We start from the raw sequence: 22307 nt of genomic DNA, 5'->3' as shown, positions 1-22307 counted from the left end.
TTGGATACATCTGGCTATGAAGTTCAAAGCTCACTGAGGTTACAAAACCAATTTTGTGCTTCAGTAAGTCAGTAAAAAGTAGTTAGGGGAATTCAAATCAATAAAATGATAAGGGTGCCCATACTTTTGCACCGGTCAAATTTTGGTTTAATGCATATTGCACATTTTCTGTTAGTACAATAAACCTCATTTCAATCCTGAAATATTACTGTGTCCATCAGTTATTAGATATATCAAACTGAAATGGCTGTTGCAAACACCAAAATATTTAGAACAAAAAATGATTAAGATTAATAGGGGTGCCCAAACTTTTTCATAGGACTGTAATATGCTCTCCAGACTGTCCTTCATAGTATAATGCTCCACAGTCGCCCCACACAATATAATATGCTCTCCACACTGCCCCCTCTCTCGTATAATGCTCCACAGCTGCCCCACACAGTATGATATACTCTCTAGAGCCTCGCGGCGCTTCAGGCAAACCTATCAAATTTCATTTTGACGAATATTCATGAGGTTTGCCTGTGCTGTCATTATACCCTGGCTTCACTTCGCACTGCTCTGCTGTCTCCCCAGCTTCTTTAGGTCAGCAGCTGACGTCACGAGTTCCAGAAGTCACCGCTGAGGCCTGTGATTATGATGCCAGTGCACCCCATGTAAACCCTGAGGCCCAATCACAGGCCCAAGTGATGACGTCCGTAACGCGTCACATCAGCTACAGGTCAGAACTGAGTAGAAGATGATGCCTGAACATCAGACACACAGGAGATGAATAAAAATGTTTGTTATTTTTACAGACTTCCCCTGGCTAGGCTTCTATTGGAAAGGGGACCTGCGACACATGACACCAGACCTCTTTCTGTTATTGATGTAGCCAGGCCTGACTCTGGGATCAGGTTCCGTATCCTAGGTGGGCCTGGGCAATTGCCCTATCTACCTTTTTCCCCCCCTATCACCGGCCCATGGTGGATCACCCCACCATAGTTTATAGCCCAGGAACTGAAGGACATCATGCACGATTGGAGCCTGTAGCTCATGGATTATAGGTAGAAAGGGAGGTCGTATCAGGATTCTTGAGGAACATAGATAATACCTTAACACCAGTAATCTTACTATAACTTACCCTGCAAGCAGTGGCCTGACAAACTTGATATTTATACCCACTTGTTGTCATTATATTGATCTGCATGGAGCTTTCCAGATTAAGGCAGAAATATAGGTAGTGAATGAAAGAACAATCCACCCCAAATACTCATGAGTGGTGAAAGGATATTTCTTCATTCCTGAACCCTGCAACTTGCTTCAAAGGAATATGGGGATGGCTGACTGGGGGTGTCCCTTCTGACGCTGAAACTAACAGCACTGATATCTCTGGCACCCGGTCACGTACCAACAAAGCTGGTAGTGAGATGAATTGAGCGCACTGTCAGCTTTCCAGTGATATAGAAAATCCTGTCAGTTCCAAAGGATGTGAAAGGTCCTCTTTAAAGGGGTTGTCCCATCACAAGGATCCTATCTATACTGCTCATTAATGTGGTTTTAAGACTTTTCCTAAATACATTGCTTCAGCAAAACTGCTTTGTTTGTGCACTGTCTTACTTTATTCATTTCTCTGTTGACACATCCCTTGACTTATCTGGTCATAAGTCGTGATGTATCTGCTGCTCTGAGGGGGGAGGGAGCAAGCCTGGAGGGGGGGGGGGGTAGTTTGTACTTTGGGGGAAGGGGCCGCCAATACAGACCCGGCATCCGCTGTAATAGAGAGGCGGATGCCGAGGAGTGTTAGACGCCGACACGGGTGCCTGCAACATCGCTACGCTCCTGCCCTGCATGAAGCCAGCAGCGGCAGGAGCGATGCTGCTATTCCGCTCCTCCGCCCACCCACCCCTACCCACCCGTAGTGATGTTGCAGGCACCCGTGTCGGCGTCTAACACTCCCCGGCATCCACCTGTCTATTACAGCGGATGCCGGGTCTGTATTGCATTGTGAAGGCTGGAGAGCTGACTGGTCTCACCATCTATGAGCACGCACGCAGGACCAGCGGCATCTCGACGCTGGCTTTGCATATGTAACCCCGCCCACCAATGACACAACAAAGCAGGAAGAAAGAAGAATTTACAGCAGCGAAGAGTGGTGAGTAAGCGACGTGGGAATACCCCTTTACACAAGTGCAAAGTGAACATGAGAATAGGCTGCAAATGAAGTGTGACAAGTTGAATATCAAGATGTCTGTTCATACTAATAATTAATTCTTTTAAGTTTTTAGATAAGGATGTCCATACAGCCATCTACAAGTTTTCTGGAGGATGGAGATGCCACAGAATGCTCCAGCCAGGTAACAAAGGTACTGTGCTGAATGAAGACCAATTCCGATCATGGATAGTGCCCAGTGCTGACAGAAATGGAACCAAAAAGGATGGAAATGAAATGGAAGACCCTCATACTGGAACATGAAACTCCATTTTGTTGTGTTGTTTGAATTTCTGTATACTTAAAGAGGACCTTTCATGAGATTGGGCACAGGCAGTTCCATATACTGCTGGAAAGCCGACAGTGCGCTGAATTCATGATCTGTGCCCCGGGTAAAGCGCTATCTGTCCCAGTACCGTAGCGCTTTACAGTCAGAAGGGCGTTTCTGACAGTCTGTCAAGAACGTCCTTCTCCACAGCAGCGCCTATCGCGCTGTACAGTGTGAGCGGGGAGGAACGCGCCCCTCCCCTCCTGATAATACTCAGCTATGGACGAGCACTGTGAGCAGAGTGCACACTGTACAGTGCAATAGGCGCTGCTGTGGAGAAGGACGTTCCTGGCTGACTGTAAGAAACGCCCTTCTGACTGTAAAGAGCTACAGTACCGGGACTGATAGCACTTTACCCGGGGCACAGATCGGGAAAGCCGATAGTGCACTGAATTCAGCACACTGTCGGCTTTCCAGCAGTATATAGAACTGACTGTGCCCAATCTGATGAAAGATCCTCTTTAAGATGGCCCTGAGTCACGAAATTGTGTGGCATATCCCAGCAGAGAGATGAAGCCTAGATGAAGACTCCCTGCTGATATATCATACTGCTTGTCTGCTTGTCCTAAAGGTCCTCTTTAGGCTAAGGCCCCACATGGTGAGCCAAAGCTAAAAAACGCTGCGGCATTTTTCACAGAAAGTCTGCATTGGTTTCCTCTGTGGACTTTTTGCTTCTATTATACCTATATGGCGTTTCCGTAGGTATAATTGACATGCTGCGATTTACAAAAATGTACATATTTTTCTACAATGTGTGGATGGCCTTAGCCAGAATCCTATCCACTTTGCAGGTGCTGTAAAACGGCGCAGTTTTTGCCATGACCAAATTGCGGCAGTTACACTACGTGGTTTAAAGGGGCTCTATCAGCAAAATCATGCTAATAGAGCCCCACATATGCGTGAATAGCCTTTAAAAAGGCTATTCAGACACCATAAATGTTATATTAACCCCCGGTCCCGTTTTTAAATAAAAGGATAAAAACATATATGCAAAACTTACCTGAACGTGCACCCTGGGCGGGGGTGCACGGTGCGACGTCAGCTTCGGGCACGCCTGCCTCTTCTGTCTTCTTGGAGTAACACCCTCTTGCTCCGTGTCTTCTTCCGGCTTCTTCTCGTGAAATCCCGCGCCTGCGTAGTAGCACTTTGCTCCGAATCGCTATTGCGCAGGCTCACTTGCCATTTCACTTAATGGCAGTTCGCGATTGTACTGCACATGCGCAGTACTGTCGCGTACGTCTACGGGGACTGAACCTGCGCAGTAGCGATTCGGAGGGAAGTGCTACTACGCAGGCGCGGGATTTCACGAAAAGAAGCCGGAAGAAGACACGGAGCAAGAGGGCGTTACTCCAAGAAGACAGAAGAGGCAGGCATGCCCGAAGCTGATGTCGCATCCTTTATCCCCGCCCAGGGTGCACGTTCAGGTAAGTTTTGCATATATGTTTTTATCCTTTTATTTAAAAACGTGACCGGGGGTTAATATAAGATTTACGGTGCCTGAATAGCCTTTTTAAAGGCTATTCACGCATATGTGGGGCTCTATTACCATGATTTTGCTGATAGAGCCCCTTTAAAGACCAGACAGAAATTTTGTAGAACAATGTAGTTATATTTCTTATTCCACATCTACTACGCCCCACTAGGCAAGTTGTACCCAAGCACAGAGCCCACATAATGCTGCTTTCTGGTCACACTGCAGAGTGCTCACATGGACTATACCACAAGCCGAATGTGGGGGTGTTTAGAGGGAGAATAGCTTATCATAGCTTCATCGTCTCCCAGATAGTGTTTTATTTCACAGGACAGTCACTGTATGCATTACCACATAGCACTAAACAATCCAGAATCATGGTCAATAATCCACATTGTGGCTGCATATAAATTTGCACCTGTTGATGTCCCCCCGTGTGGTGGTGCCTGCCATTTTCTTGTGAATGCATTGTGCTGGATGGACGGACGCAGGATGATGAGTGCTGGATGAGCAGGAGTTGTAGTGTTGGCTACTCCTGACATGCAGCGGATGGAGTGAGGATGCGGTGTGGTCCCTCAGCCCCTCCTCCCGACACCGCATCATTGTGGCCGCTGTACTCCATGGCGACTGGCCGTCAGCTTTAGGAAATAACCTGCAGGACGGACGGAAGTCTCCTGTACGACGGCAGCACCAGGACAGGCTGCAGCCCCCCGCATTGAAGCTAGGCTGGACACAATGGACACCATCTGCAGCCCAGTAGTGGTCGTATCCTCAGCCACCTCTAAGGTAGGTATAGCTTATATACACCATGGATGACACATTGTTCATATGACATGATGCTCTATCTATATACACTGCTATTTTATGTTGGGAAAAATCACTCCCAGCATAAGAATACAGTCATGATAGTAAAGCTAACCCTTACCAGCCAAATAGCCAAAAAATGGGAATAATCTGGGACAATTGTCATTCAGATGGAGAGTCTTGTTTTTATCAGGTGTAAATATTGCTTACTACTACTGCATGATTGTAATAGTTATAGCGCTCGGTTGTAAGCATTGTGTCAACATCTTGGAAATGGTGTAGCACCATAAGGTGATACTAACTAGCAACACCTATTCTCCAAGGCAAACGCTTGACTTGGGGGCCCCCTGACCCCACACAGGATAGCACCCCCTATCCTGGCTCCCAAATGCTCTCTTTACTGGCCTTCATACAGTATAACGCCCTATACACACGCCCTTTACACACAATATAACATCCCACAGTGGCCCCTTCACCAAGTATGATATCCTACAGTATCCCCCACACACACACACACACAATATGGGCAGCGCTGGAGTCCTGGGTTCGAATCCTGCCAAGGACAACATCAGGAGTTTGTATGTTCTCCCCGTGTTTGCGTGGGTTTCCTCCAGGTACTCTGGTTTCGTCCCACATGCCAAAGACATACTGATAGTGACTGTAGATTGTGAGCCCTATATGGGACAGTGACTGTCAATGTCTATAAAGCGCTGCGGAATATGATGGCACTATATAAGTAAGCATAATAAATAATAATATAATGTCTACCCACCCTGGTGCCTATGATGGTTTTTTTTTTTACAAATTTAGCATAAATTTCAGGTTCTTTGACCCCAAAATTTTTGGGTTCAAAACCCATGAACTACTATTATTCTGTGGAGTCTTTTCAGATCCTAGAGAATAATGAATGGACGCCCAGTGGAGGTGATCCAACATAAAATAAACATGGGTGATGCCGACATGACCAATTACAGACCTCAGTGATCTGTGACTTCTCTGAAGAGGTCTGAAGATCCACACTAGATCCCAGTAAAGGTGAGTAACACTATTTTTATGTTTTGGGGTTTTTTGGTTTTTTTATGTAGATTGTGAGCCCATTTTTTTTCCCTATCAGTATGTCTTTGTAGAATGGGAGGAAATCCAAGCAAACATGGGGAGAACATACAAACTCTTGCAGATGTTGTTCTTGGTGAGATTCGAACCCAGGATGCCAGTGCTGCAAGGCTGCAGTGCTAACCACTGAGCCACCATGTTGCCCCCTGTTTTTATGTTTAATCACCTCCCCTGGGCTTCTGACCATTATACTTTGGAGACCCAAGGGTAAAATAATACCATTTTGGACGTGTTAGGTCTAAACTAAACCTGCTGGCCAACCTTACGAGGTTCACAAAATACTCTAAGTGCCTCTGCCTTACTTACCGATTTTCACTCTTTCCCATGGCTGCCTCCACTTCGCCCATAGGCCTCCAGGAGGGACCCATGTGCTGTGCTAAATACCATTAGCAATACACAGGGGCCCCTTGGAGGGCTGAAAGGGGAGTGTAATGTAGCTGCAGTTCCACCACTGGGTGATGCATTCTGTTTTGTATAAGACAGATGTAATCAATACTGTATTTTTTGGTGCAATTTAATTTTTTAAGTGTTTTTTTTTTTTTTTTTTTTAAAGTAAGAAGCATTTTATTTACTTTCTTACAAATATATCCATACTTCTTACAAAGATATCCATGCGCAGGATAAGGTATAAACTTCAAATCGGTGTGTTGTTTTGAGCCAAAGGCAGGAGTGGATTGAGCAGGAGGTAGAAGTATAAGAACCTCCTGCATATTTCCCATTCATTTTGTAGCCATTCTTGGCTCAAAAAAAAAACAAAACAAAAAAAAACACAGCAAAAGCTACATTTTACAATGTGAGCCTCAGCCTAAGGGCCCGTTCACACGGGCACAGAGGGGGCGATTATGGCGTGCAATCAGCATCATAATCCACCCCCTCACAATGGTGGTCTATGGAGACCGCCAGGCTGCTCTTTTCTGTTAGCAGCATGCTGCCACTCACGGGAAAAATAAGTGGGAGCAACCTCCGGAGTCGGCCCATTCATTGGAACCGCAACAGTCGTGGCAGGCGGGTTTTGACCCGAGAGTGACACGCTCCCTGCGTCATTCTTGGTGCCAAAATCCACCCCACTGCCCCCCGTTTGAACTTAGCCTAAAGGGAAACACAGAGCAGGAATTCACACCCCAAACCTGTTCCAGTATCTTATAAAGCATCTGGCGATCATAATAACAATTCCTTTCTCTTTTTTGTTGCACTTTGTGTTTATTAATTTTTTCATATTTAATATTATTACAGAAAGTGGAAATCATATAAGAACCATATACAGATATACAGCGTTTCATGACATCAAAATGCACCAGATATCGGTGTCTGACACAAACAATCTATAAGAAAAAGAATGAAGGGAGGGGAGAAACAAATATAATAGACATCCAAAAAGAATTAGGAAGTTACTGGAGTGGAGAGAAAGAGTAGAGCTTGTTGCTACAGGGGTCCCAAGCAATCCATATTACACAACACCTATAAAAAAAAAAGGGCCATGAGATAGTCCATAGAGCGCAGGTCTTGTATGCGGGCATGTAAATCTATGCCGGAGAGAGGAGCCAATACACACCGGTGAAGAGAAGTCAAACATTTAGCAGCAGTCAGAATAATATGAAGGAGCAACCTGGCACTGTTTTTACTCACATTCTTGGGGGGCACTTTTAGTATTAGGTATATCAATGGATCCAATTGGATGGGTACCCCTTGTACTATGGTCACCATGCCATCAACCCCAAGTTGGCATTCCCAAAATTATGGTACAAAAAACCATCAGGGCCATTATATAGCTAGTATAGATTAGGGATAGGCAATTTCAGCCTGTGGAGGAGTTCAGCAACCTATTTTGATTTTCTTCATAAAGGGAGCAGAGAGAAACTTTAGGGGCTCTGAACCAAATAACCTGCCATGAATATGCAATCGGTCTCCCAATACATCGTTCCCAGTGAAGCATGTAAGAATGTTGATATTCTGGAGGATAGTCAGAGTGTAATAATAAGCTGGATATATCAGAGATCAGGCCCCTATTTGTAGTGCATTGTAAGCATATTATATCAAATGGCATCACGCGTGGAATCTCCAGAGAACCTACTGTAGTTCCCCAAAAGTGTGCGATTTATATATGTAAACAATGTTGAAGGTGGTATGGAGAATTTATGTCAGAGATCAGCAAATGACCAGAGTCTACTATTGAGAGGGTCAGACAAGTCCTTATAGATTGATGAGGCCTGTCTGAGGTCATGGTCGTGAACCTGCAGAGGTAGTACTAAAGGGGAGGTGCAGGGTGAGAGGGGATCTCAATGTAGACAGTTAATAACTAACCTTGCAGTGCTGCCATACCTCTCTAGTGAATATAATATCTTCCCCCAACCAACCCTGAAAAGATCATATACTGAGAACTTCACCCAGTATACAGGACAAGAGAAGTGCTACTGTGCATCATCCATATATACAGAATAAGAGTAGATACTGAGAATTGTATAAGAGCAGAGTTACTGTGCAGCGTCAATATAGGGCAAGAGAAGTAGTACTGTGCAGTGTCTCAATATACAGGACAAGAGGTGCGGTACTGTATACTGTCCATGTATACAGAGCTAGAGTAGATACTGAAATATTTCCAGCAAAGAGGACTAGAAGTGGTAGTGATATTGTGTGGTATCTTTACATCCAGGGCAATATAAGTAATACTGTAGTGGGCGTTTGGCTGTAAATATGGGCAATAGAAGTAGCTTTGTGCATTTAATCATACTGTAAAGAACAAACATAACACATTTACACACACAGCTCATATAACCTCACTAAGGCCTGGTTCAGATCTGCGTTAGGTATTCCGTTTGGGGAGTCCGTAGACTATAATGGGGTCCGTGTGTTTTCTGCACGGTGTCCGCATGAGTCAGCCCTAACTGATCCTGAATTATCAGCATTTGGTAAGGACACATTAAATACGTCCTCTGCTACAAAAGGGCCACCCTGGGAGAACATATTTTTACGTGGGTGGCGGGGAAAGGGTTAAAGGGGTTTTCAAGGAAAAAAAAAACATTTTTCAAAAAGGTCTATTAGTGCTATTAATAGGTTAATACGTGTACCCAAATACCTTTAGCAGTGTTTTGAGTGATTTCTGAGTTGCTTAGTGAGTTCCCGGCATCTTCTGCATTTGTTTACATGGGTATGTTCCTGTTTTGTGCTTTCTTACAACTACCATGATGGCGTGGGCTTCACTTAGAGCTGACTCACACCACCTCCCTATCTCACTCCCTCCCTCTCCCTTTCTCACGCACACCTCTTCCCTGTTTCTCTAGCTAGCCCTCTCACTACAAACCCTTCCTAACTAAATCAACCATCATCACCATCATAATTACCAGTCTTCCGGTCCATATTATCTGGGCATGGGACATCACTTCTTCTGGGCGGCCGGCTCTTCCTCTTGACACCTGCTGGCCGCCCATGCTTGGGCAATAGTGCCAGCTACTGCACATGCTGGCACTCTGGCTCTATTGCCCAGGTGTCAGAGGCTGGCAGACGTCAAGAAGAGGAGGCGCTCAGGAGAAGTGACGTACCTTGCCCAGAAGTTCCAAATCGAAAGACAGGTAACTATGCTAGGTTTGAGGGGGGTGGGTTAGTATAAGTGATATTCCGTTTCCCCCTTCTGGAAATGGAATGTCAGGCAAAAATCAGAAATAGTGCCTGGGTGATCTAAGTAATTATAAGTTATAGGTTATTATATCTAGGTAGAAAAAGATTTAGATGAGCAACATTAAAGGGATCCTCTCAGTCACTATTTTTTGTAGGTACCACGTTGGAATAGCCTTAAGAAAGGCTATTCTTCTCCAACCTTTCGTCGTCTTCTCCATGCTGCCGTTTGCCTACAATCCCGGTTTCTCTCGGTATGTAAATTGGCTCTCTCAGACTGCGTATGCCCACAGGCCATGAGAAAATGGCCGCTTACAATACTGTGCATCATGTGTGAGCGCTGGGGCCCACCCCCAGTGCTGCGAGAGAGCTAATTTACATACCGAGAGAAACCGGGATTGTAGGCGAGCGGCGGCGCGGAGAAGACGACGAAAGGTAGGAGAAGAATAGCCTTTTTTTAATCCGTTTTAAGCCTTTTTTTATTCCGACGTGGTACCTACTAAAAATTGTGTCTGACTGATAGGATCCCTTTAGTTTATCCCAGGTAACCCCTTTAACATGTCTATCGCTTCTGTGATTTTCACAATTCAAAACCTTTTCCCTCTTTTGAGTTGCAATGTGAATGTTGAGGAGTATACATATCTATATATATATATGTGTGTGTGGGTGTGTACTGTATATACACATACGTAATATATAAATTTCTGAGAAAGAGGTCAGTAACAGTTGACTCAATAAAAATGAAAGTCTGTAAATAAATATTGATCTTTTTTTCTGGTAATAAAATTGACATTGTGACAATGAATGTGCTATTATATGTTTAGAGCGTATTGTGGTGTTCGGTACGGTGTAATTATTCTGTCTTTAGTACCCTGAATGCAGCTACGTAGTGAAGGTACTGTAATTACAGAGTGCCTGCCTGACTGACTGGAACAAACTCTTACATAACGGAGATGTATTATTTATATGGAACATGACACAAATGGCTATACTACCTAGTACTGTATTATTGAAATAGAAAAATGACTGATATGTATGTTGGAAACTTTGTAAGTAATGTGTTGTTTTTGTCCTAATGTTATAAAAATATATTTTTTCCATAGACTGTAGCCTTGCAAAGCTTGGTTTTGTAAGCATTTAAAGAACCGTCCCCTAATACATAACCCCTTCTTAGATTGAAGCCATTCCAGCTTTCAGTTGCATTTCTTTTCTATCTAACAATGGTTGTCAAGCCTTCTGTAGTCGTAGTCATTTTCATCAATGGCTATCCAGTGTGGTTTCTAGACAGGGTTCTGAGTAAAGGGGCCCATCCATATAACCAAAACAGACATATGAATAATGGTTGTCTTGATGGGGCAATCCCTTTAACCCCTTTTTGGCACATTATTCTATATGAAGTGTATCAAGGTAAGAGCATGGGTATAAACTCAGCAAACTCAGTTCCGTGACTGACAGCCCCATTACCTCTTTAATGGCTTAGATGGTAGAAAACTCAGTCAATACTGATCAGATCTAAGGACTGTGACTAAAGGAAGAAGTTTTGCTTTGTGTCAGCCCTGTCAGCTTTGCATTGTGATCTTCTGCATTGACAGTTTTCTACTAGAAGCCTTGTCTCTGAATAAGACTATTTTTGCTATTTTCCGATGTTTTAAATCAAACTATGCCAGGTGATGTGCTGTTCACTCTGTGTCTTTTTAGTAGCAGTTATGGGTAGTGCAACTGTGTCCATTAAAAACTCCACCGCTGAAGTCCCAGTAAGTGCAATTTCTGAATGTACAGCGAGCGAGCAGACACCACAGTATCTGGCAGGTAAACAATGGATTTGCATTCACTAGGAAATAGCTGATCTGCAGAGGTCCCAACAGTTGGATTTCCCACTGGTATAAAATGTATGGCCTATCTGAAGGATAGATCTTCTGTTGGTAAAGGAAAGGTGGATTATCTCAGAATATGTATACAATACATGTTATACAATATACACTGTATACAATATATGTATACAGTGTGGATGTTTTAACCAGTGCTTATGACCATAATTGAACGCTTTCCTGGAGAGCCACAACGATGGGGGTCACAAGCCACGTGTGGCTCCCAAGGCACAGGTTGAGGACCACAGGATAAAGTCATACTTGCCTACTTTTACCAATTTAATATGCCATCGCCTCTCTATGGAAAACAAGGACTAAAATGACTTCTTGAGACTCCATTAACGCTCCTGTCAGACCAACCAACTCCACCAACTCTAAAATGTGAAGAGACCTATCTGTGATAAAACCATTTAATTCTGCATGCAATGCAGATCTTTTTGCCTTTTACACGCCTTTATTTGTACCACTATTTTCTTTGCAGCAGTGTAAAAGCAATCAGTATCTATTTAGGCCATATGCCCAAAATTGCATTTTATTAAAGGGGTTGTCAAGGCAAAAATGAACAGCTCCTTTAACTTTTAAATCTGCCGGGGGCATTGAAAAAGATTTTAAAAATTCATACTCACCTGTCCTTAATTCTCCAGTGTCCTCCCGTCACATTTTGGTCCTTCTGTTGAACGGGTCTCTTCCGGAGTTCCGCTGATTGGGCTCAGCAGTCACGTGATTGGTGAGGTCAGTTAGCGGCCTCAGGTAGGGACACGTGATGTCACAGGTAGTGATATCACATGCCATCCCAAGTCCACCTGATTCAGGAAATGACTGAGACTTTGTTCTCTCTGTAGCCTGAGCTGTGAATTTCACATTATAATTATTGTATATTGAGACCTAGCACAGGCAATTACATAAAGGACAATTCTCTCCACTATCCTCATGAATTAAAAAACCCATAACTATAGGAAAATTCATACATTGACACATAATTCATGAGATGGTATAATCTATGCATATTTAATCACAAACAACTTACACTAGGTTCACACTATCATTACCTCTCTGTTGTTTTCCTCCTTAGGAGGAAAGGAACAATGGAAAAGCAGGCTGCTAAAATAGTGGCATCAAACAGAGTCCGGTGGACCCCATTAACTCTGGCGCTAATGTGAACCTAGCCTAAGATGCTTAGACAAAAAAAAATGGAGAACCTATTATAGAAATCACAGATGGCCACTTCAAATTGGGACATAAAAGTATATGGTCTCATGAGGAACATGCCTGAAATCCACTGGTGAAGCTAGGACGAGACCTACTGGAATCTTGACTGGGGTCGGCCAGTGCAGGGGCAACTTAACCACCACATTTCTCCTGGGCACGTGCTGACCGATGGGCCCGTAAAGCCCTTGGTCATCAAGGTGTCTTGGCGTGTCGCCAAATTGTTAGTGGCCAAAGTGGGTGGCAGTCAGTGCAGGTTATGCCGCCTGACCGCCTTTTGTGTTTTTATAAGCCTCCCTATGTGTGCTGGAGCTCTGCTCCCACTACGGGGGGTGAACTAGGGGTAGCTGGTCCACTGACCTGGCCGCCATAATAGTCAGAGGCCACCACCGGCTGTTGCAGGGCAAGGGACCCTGGACTGACGTCCCGCTCGATGTGAGTAGGGACGCCAGCCAGCCGTCCCCGTGCTTACTGCAGTAGCCACGTTTGGGGGGGGGGGTTTGCGGAGTGCTGGTCCAGTGGTCTGGCAGACCTGATAGTTCAGGCCGAAGTCACTGCCGGCTGTTGCGAGTGGAAGGGGCCCTGGACTGGCGCCACGCTCAATTTGACCAGGGACGCCAACCAACCTGCCCCTTCTTCAGTTGCCCATTGTTGCAGCAGCTCAGTGAGCTGCTGTTCTTGCGCCAACCGCTTGGTCAACGGAGGGAAAAAGAGGAGAGGAATCCCCACTTAAAGCACGGGCAGTCAATATCCGGCCGGCTTATGCAGCCTCCTGGCTTGCAATCTGATGGAGGGGGGTGAATTTTGTCCGTGTATAGGCTCTTATATCCAGGTAATATATTGAGTCCTTTTATCAGTGTGCTGAATTTTATCATAAGCTTGAATTCCTAATTTTTTCTCTCTCTGTCATTCATTAAGAGACCTTTTAGAATTTACTAGTTGCTGATAAAATTCAGATCATTGACCCAAGGACTCAATCTAACACCTGGATCTCCTCTAGCAGACTGACACTAGATGACTTAAACCACCAAGCACCCCCCCAGGTCCTTACACCTTTAGGCTAAGGCCCCACGTTGCGGAAAGGCAGATTTTTATGTTGCAGAATTTGTTGTGGTTTTTTGAACCAAAACCATGAATGGCTACAAAAGGAATGGAAAATACACTCACCGGCCACTTTATTAGGTACACCATGCTAGTAACGGGTTGGACCCCCTTTTGCCTTCAGAACTGCCTCAATTCTTCGTGGCATAGATTCAACAAGGTGCTGGAAGCATTCCTCAGAGATTTTGGTCCATATTGACATGATGACATCACACAGTTGCCGCAGATTTGTCGGCTGCACATCCATGATGTGAATCTCCCGTTCTACCACGTCCCAAAGATGCTCTATTGGATTGAGATCTGGTGACTGTGGAGGCCATTGGAGTACAGTGAACTCATTGTCATGTTCAAGAAACCAGTCTGAGATGAGTCCAGCATTATCCTGCTGAAAGTAGCCATCAGATGTTGGGTACATTGTGGTCATAAAGGGATGGAAATGGTCAGCAACAATACTCAGGTAGGCTTTGGCGTTGCAACGATGCTCAATTGGTACCAAGGGGCCCAAAGAGTGCCAAGAAAATATTCCCCACACCATGACACCACCACCACCAGCCTGAACCGTTGATACAAGGCAGGATGGATCCATGCTTTCATGTTGTTGACGCCAAATTCTGACCCTACCATCCGAATGTCGCAGCAGAAATCGAGACTCATCAGACCAGGCAACGTTTTTCCAATCTTCAATTGTCCAATTTCGATGAGCTTGTGCAAATTGTAGCCTCAGTTTCCTGTTCTTAGCTGAAAGGAGTGGCACCCGGTGTGGTCTTCTGCTGCTGTAGCCCATCTGCCTCAAAGTTCGATGTACTGTGCGTTCAGAGATGCTCTTCTGGCTACCTTGGTTGTAACGGGTGGCTATTTGAGTCACTGTTGCCTTTCTATCAGCTCGAACCAGTCTGGCCATTCTCCTCTGACCTCTGGCATCAACAACGCATTTCCGCCCACAGAACTGCCGCTCACTGGATCTTTTTTCTTTTTCGGACCATTCTCTGTAAACCCTAGAGATGGTTGTGCGTGAAAATCCCAGTAGATCAGCAGTTTCTGAAATACTCAGACCAGCCCTTCTGGCACCAACAACCATGCCACGTTCAAAGGCACTCAAATCACCTTTCTTCCCCATACTGATGCTCGGTTTGAACTGCAGGAGATTGTCTTGACCATGTCTACATGCCTAAATGCACTGAGTTACCGCCATGTGATTGGCTGATTAGAAATTAAGTGTTAACAAGCAGTTGGACAGGTGTACCTAATAAAGTGGCCGGTGAGTGTATATAGGTAGCTTTGATACTTCTACCATCTGTTCAGTCCACTCCTGTCTTTGGCTCAAAAAACAGCAACAAAATCTGCAACAAAAAAAGCTGCATTTCTGCACTGTGGGGCCTCAGACTTAACCTCATTTTTATTAGCGAACCTTCTTTCATTAACATATCACGTAATGAATTAATTGCCTCTTTGTAGCATCTTGCTAATGTTGAGCTCTCAGTTATTCATTTGGTAATTCCTGAAGAAAAAGCCTGCTTTGAAATCTTGCAAATGAAATATATGTTATTAGCCAATAAAGGTATCATACCTACAATACTTTTGCCTTTTTGACACAAAAGTATCAAAAGAACAGCATCAGAGGTCTACAGTCAGCACATCCTTTTAATAGAAACTTTCCAGCTGAGAATTTGATCACTTTTTTGCCTGGCTTGCTGTGCTAATAGGAGCTTAAATCATCCATATAAATATGTTCCTGATCTATTGATTTTGCATTTGAAAGCAGCCCTGCAACACAAAGCCCTGACTCCGACTCCCTGCCTGCTGCCCTGCCATGAATGCTGATTCGCAGTGATGAGAGCTGGAGGAACTTCAGAGTGACTTTCATTGCATGTATTAAGTATGAATCATTCATGTTCTTAGTACAGCAAGAAAACTTGAGATTCTCCTATATGGGGAGCTGTGTCATCCTGTTTATTTTTTCAGAAATTAAACCCAGTAGCTCCATTGTCATATACAGGCGCCAATGTGTGTATTTTCTCATGTTTAATTTGGAAGAAGAATTTGCATTCTTGTTGTTCTTGCAGGGTTTTTTTTCCCATGGCATGGATAAAGATCAGCCTATAGTTTTCCACACCTTTTGTTCAGGCTCATCTAGCCTTATAGGTTCTCCCTTTCATGTGTCTGCAATCTAAGCTGCTGCCTGTCAGCATGGTAGTGAGTAGTAGGCTCATCGTATGTTTGTCTATCTGAAAACATTTTTTTTTCATTAAGATCTTTATTAAAGTTTTTCACAAAAAGGGTAAAACCATCAAAAATCACAACAGAATGTGAAGGAGAGGGAAGATCACGGGTTGAAAAGGGGTAGAGTCTCTGGGGGGCGAGTAGGTGGGGGGTAAGGGGCAAATAAACACTCTGACACAGCAGAGTAAACATTACATCAAGAGAGATATATGGTTTGGCTATAACCGTGCATCATGTTATTAGGCTTATTGAAAAAGTCATGCATGATGTTAAGGGGGCTGTCCTAAAGGCAGTGTACAGAGGCACTGTTTTCCTAATTACATTCTGGAAAACAGATTTGCATATTTCCCATAATCCCCCTGTGGAGCGAAAATGGCTTGTAAGTCTCCATACGCCTGCAAAGGTGCTCATTCCTTAGGGAGTGTTATTATCCCCTGTCCCCATATCCAATCACTCACACGCTCATGTCATCTAAACCTCAAAAACATCTCCAGAATACGCCCTTTCCTTTCCAGAGATACAGTAAAGATACATATTGTCTCTCTGATTCACTGTCGCCGTGACTACTGCAACTCCTTAATAATCGGTCTTCTCCTTACTAAACTCTCCCTTCTACAATCTATTCTGAATGCAGTGGCCAGGCTCATCTATCAGTCTAGATGCTACAGTGATGCCTTCGGTCTGTCTCCGTCAATACATTGGCTGCCTTTTCATTACAACATACAATATAAACTTATCACTCTCATCCACAAGGCTCTCCATAATGCTGCACCTCCTTACATTTCCTCCCTCATCTCTATCGCCCAACCCGTGCTGACCTAAGACTAACATATTATATTATCAGAACCTCCCACGTTCGTATACAAGACTTCTCCCGAGCTGCACCAATTCTCTGGAATGCTCTATCCCGGACGCTTAGATTAACTCACAATTTCAAAAGCTTCAGGCGCAAACTAAAGACACATCTTTTCAGACAGACCTATCACAATTCCTAATATAAACCCTTCAGTACTGTAATTAGAATCCCTAAAACAAACCCTCTTCTGTTCTTGCTCCCACATTACCCCACAGGATTTGATGCCGTTTGAGACTAACTTTATATGTGTAATGACAGTCACCTCTATTACAAAAGTGTCTGACCACTGTATAAGCAATGCCACCCCTGCTACCTCTTGTGTCACCCCCTCTAACTCATAGATTGTAAGCTCTTGCGAGCAGGGCCCTCAGTCCCATTGTGTGAAGTGACTATTTCTTTGTAATGTATCTTTTAGTCTGTACTTGAACACTACAAATTGTACAGTGCTGCAGAATATGTTGGCGCTATATAACTGAAATGTATTTTAGTGTATGTATTATAGTCTTACTGAATACACACAGCATAGGGGTAAGCAAAGCAGTCAATGAAACTGAGATTTAAAAAAAAGCAGGGAGGATGCAATGCTGGGTTCTGTAATGCTGGGTTCACACCAGCGATTGCATTATGTTCAAGAATTACGTTCCCCTCTCTGCATGAAAAATTCAGCATTTTCTGTATTTTTCGTTCAGAAACCACACAGATCCCATTATAGTCTATGGGGCCCTCCGGTTTCCTAAGGCAACCGTTTTTTTATGCGGATTAGGTTTCCGCCTGGACACCCGAACGTAGATGTGAACCTAGCCTAAGGCAGGAAAGATTGATAGTGGTTCCCCAAGAATAAGCAAGTTGGTAATCACTGATCTAGTTATTTATTCTTTATAATAACGATTATTCCTTATTCACACAGTATATTAATTTTGATGTGACGTACACCTTTAGCTTGCTACTAGAAAGGGCTTTGTTCCACACACAGCCCTGGGAATGAAAGTTTTTCTAATAAATCTTTACATTTGCCGTGAGTGCACTTATATTTATATGGCTTCCTATGAATGTGTTCCTAAAGATATATTCTGTTGACCTAGTTGCTGACACATTCTATAATATTCTGTACTGTACAGTACATCCTACAATTTGTCAAAGCAGAATATCTGGTATAAATCTGCTTGTTAGACAATGAAATTCAGAGATACTGCGTTGGTCACACATTTGATATAAATATAATTGTGAGTTGCTATGGGAATAAGCTCTGCATGTGTTCCAAGGGCTTATGAAATAAAATGCTTTAGTGTAAAAATTCCATCAGGATGATGTTGGCTGTCCTCCATTTTGCAATTATCTGGTAAAAAGTGGTAAGACACGGATTAGGTTTGCAGCAGGTCTTAAGAGATTAATCAGTGTTGTTTAAGGGCCAATGTAAAATAGTGGTTTTATGCAAACAGTAACTGTGATCTTTGTGACGTTCCATATCAGTATAGGTGAAGTTAAAATAAGAGCACACTGTAAATTATATTATATTATATGTTGCATCTCACCAGAACAATGCACCTGTCATCAGTGCAATTTCTATTAATCTATGTGAACACATGGGTCCCATTTATCAAACGAGGCATAATAATAGCCAATATCGAAGTTTAAAGTTAGTAAATATTTTTGGAATATGTTTAGTCAAATAAATATATGACTACTTTGGTGGATATGTCACAGCATGTATAACTACTATTAACAGTAGCAACTATTGGCAGCTAATGGCTCAGAATGGGTTAAAAAAATAAAAGAAGCAATATTCACCTTACCAGTCCCTCCCCACTCTTGTTCCAACACCTGCAGAGTCACTGTTAGTCTGTACTGTCTATAAGTACCTTCTCAGCCCATCAGTGGCTGTAGTGATGACCCCTCAGCCATGGTTTTGATGGCGTCAGGAAGTAGAGACCAGCAGGGACCTGAGCAGTTGGAATGGGAGCAGCGGGGTGAGTAATGCTTCCTATATTTTTCTAACCCACTATAAGCCCTTTTCCACCACTTTCTTTCCTACTAGATATCCCCTTTATGGAATTTTAATCTATCACAATATTGTATGAATTATGTGCACATTACAATCCTTGAAAACCACTTCAGAGGAATCACAGGGAGAATCCACAGGCATACCCACAGTTGTATAATGTTCTGTTCACATGATGGAATTTGGGGCTGATTTTGACGCAGATTCCATGTCAAAATCAGGGCCAACTTCTGCCCTGATTCTATCCCTCATTGTATTCAATGAGAAGCAGAAATCAAACAGGTCACTATAGAAAAAAAAAAAGCGTTCTGCTTGATTTTGATGCAAATTTCAGAACTGATTCAGAATGTCACTTGCGAACCATCCTAGCACTTTGGATGTGGCTGTCAAAGGTCAGTACACTCTACTCATTCACTCTTGCACTCAACCTTCACTCAGGCTGCAGCTTAAACATAAATCATACTCCAACAAGTCCATGCACCCCAAATGCACATCGCATATCGGCAGAAACTTTCCTGAGAGCTTTCCTGAATCATCCTGATAAGGCTTTATCACTTCAAAGAATGAGGCAGTAAATCTATTAACTACCCCACAGCACCTCCTCCTTCCCCCCACTCCATAGAGTTCTGCTCATATGAGCTCAATACAGAAACATTGCTTTGTAAATAAACAGTCTGATCTCATCTAATCCATAAAAAAACAGCTATTGACCCCCAGAAAGTAATTGATACATGGAACTCTCTAGTCTTGGCATTTGGATGCAGAATCCATATGTGATCTACTGTAATTTCATCTGTATGTCTTGCCAACCATTAACAACAAGCTCATCCAACTATACATCTTACACTAAAGTTACCTTACATCCCTACGCCTCCACGAAATGGATTGTGTTCCCTTGCCTCAAACTGGACATATCCAATCCTACAACTTTTTTGGAGAGAAGTTACAGATGTTCTCCCAGAAGTGGTGGAACGTCTGGTCCCTTGTACTCCTGAAATATTCCATTTAGGCTTAAAACAGATTACGGTTATGTGAAACCCTGTGTATGACTTGAAAAGTGGTAGCCCTTGGCTGGATGGATCCGTGCTTACTGAGATGTGCCAACTAGAAGAAACTCACAGATGCCATCAACCCCTATGACAATTTCCTGTATGTAGATAGAAAAAGCCCGAGGGAGTTCAATAAAGTATGGAATCCATGGATCCTGCCTAAAACCACAGCTCAACATTGACACTCACCTCATGTTTGATGCACCCCCGATGGATACAAATAACAGAGAGACGATGCTAGTGTGAACCTAGCAATAGACCATTACTTCACTATGTTTTATGGTGATGATGTTGATGAATTAGTAACCCCTTTGCCTAGAACATTTCGTATCTTTGTTTTATTCAACTTGTGCTCCCCTTGGAACACAATGTTATGTTTTTTTATGAGTAGGTCACTCGCTTGCATTATATTTTTTGGACTATTTGCCTATCCATGTATGTGTTTTAGAATTTCTTTTCAATACAACATATTAAAACCGTATATATTGATATAAATATAACAATTTCAATGCAAAACATTAAACTTTTTTGTCTCAGGTGCAACCAGCGCCAATCTGATACACCATGTTTTATGACATAGTAATATTACATATTTTCTTATATTCACCTAGACTCCTCATTTATGAAAAGTGGTTTTCTATCTGGAGATACACTTTAAGCTACTTGGATTAGGAGTGAATAAATAGCTTTCCCTGTCGTCATACAGCAGCACAATGTGGGGTATTTCTGCCCCTGCGTGCTGGTAGGACAGACAGAATATTTTAATCAGCAATTAATTTAAATATGCATGACTAGTCCCTATAAGAGGGCACAGAGACCTCCCCCCCAACACATGTTTTTTTCTGTCCTTCAGACGGTAGGACAGGTGGGGAGGAGGACTTTGTGTGGGTTTGTGAGGTGTGACTTTGGGGGTTTTTGTTACCTCTCCTCGGCCTGTGTACGAGGTCCCGGTTCTTTTCTTTTGTTCATCTTCTTTGTTTTCTGCCTAAGGCAGAAATGAGTGAAGAAAGTTCAGTTTGCGGGCTGCCTATCTGGTCAGATAGCCGCAGTGCGGCCTGGTTCGGTTAGGCTCTGTCTGCTTGCGGTTAGACTGCGTTTGTGCGTTCTTGTTTTGGCTGCGCTGCGGCCTGGGTTGGGCTGCGCTTGCGGCCTTGTTTGGACCGCGCTTGCCACCTTCTTTAGCCGTGCTGCGGCTCGTTCCGGCCGCGCTTGCAGCCTAGTCTGGATTACTTGCCGCTTACCTTAGTGGCAGGATCTTGTGGTCTACTTCACTTGGCTCCACTTCCAGCCTGCTGCTAGGCCGTCTGTCTGGTGAGGGGCGTGCCTTGGGTGGTGTTGGTTAGCTCCCTGCCCCTTGCGGCCAGCTCCTTGCTTGTGGGGCAAGATCTTTATGTTTTATCCCTGCTTTTCTTGCAAGGTCTCAAGGTTCTGAGCCCCTTTGTTCTCATTATGTTTTGGAGTGCAGGGCTCTGTTGGCAGTGGTGGCCATGCCCCTTCCGGTCCCTTACCTATTGAAGATCCTCCTCTAGAGGTTCTGGGCCTTACTAGTTACTAGTGGGGCTTGCTGGCACTAGCCTGCATCATTGCTTAGGAGCTTCTTGTGCTATTCAGCTCAATTATTCAAGTGCTGGGCGGCCTCTTCCGTGAGTATGCAGGTCTTGCTATTATTCCTATGATCATATACTAACGTGTTTGTTCCTTCCGTAGAGTGAGTGGCTTGTAGCCCAGTATGTCTTCTACTACCCCTCCTCCAGAAGACCATAGAAGATGGAAATCTCGTCTAAGAGGAGGCATCAGGCCTGCGCTGGGTGCAAAATTCCCCTGCCTGATGGTAGGTTTTTTCTCAAACCCCCCCCCCCCCAAAAAAAAAAAAAAAAAAAAAAAAAAAGAGTGGGAAATAAATATTTTTCTTTCCCCTTTGGCGTAGGCTGCTGTTGTTGTAGAGGCCCTCCTCTTGAGAGCATTTCTACTCGAGATGTTATTGTCTGGGTAAGAGACTTCATGGCCCTTTTTTCTTTCTCTTTTCTAATGACATCAGGGATTCCATTTCTCACATCTCCAAGAAACAGCTCACTGATAGGCGCTCTTTGTCCTTGCCATCGCTGGTGCAATTAACCATGGATGACCAAACTGTTTCTTCGGACGAAGATGTCAATTCCAGCAGACCCATTCTCCCCATGGATAAGATGGGGGAAACTGCTAAAGTCCGTCCGGTCAGGCGACCAGGATGTTGATGGGGAAGCCTCCTCGTCCACCTCTTGGGGGGCGGAGGGCCTTCCATGTGGACGCAGCCCTAGCCAGGTTGATGGAAGCGAAATGGAAACATCCGGAAAGAGCTCATCTAGCCTCCAGAGTATTTAGAACCCTGTATCTGATCTCCCCATCCCAGCTGGACCGATGGGGCCCTCCACCTAAGATGGATATGGCCGTGGCAAAGCTCGTCCGCCGTACAGTGGTACCTCTGGATGACAGCTATAATTTGCAAGACCTGC

Source organism: Leptodactylus fuscus, chromosome 2 (assembly GCF_031893055.1).
Source record: "Leptodactylus fuscus isolate aLepFus1 chromosome 2, aLepFus1.hap2, whole genome shotgun sequence".
NCBI lineage: Eukaryota > Metazoa > Chordata > Amphibia > Anura > Leptodactylidae > Leptodactylus > Leptodactylus fuscus.
The sequence above is the reverse complement of the archived record's forward strand: the minus strand, read 5'-3'. Positions refer to the sequence as shown.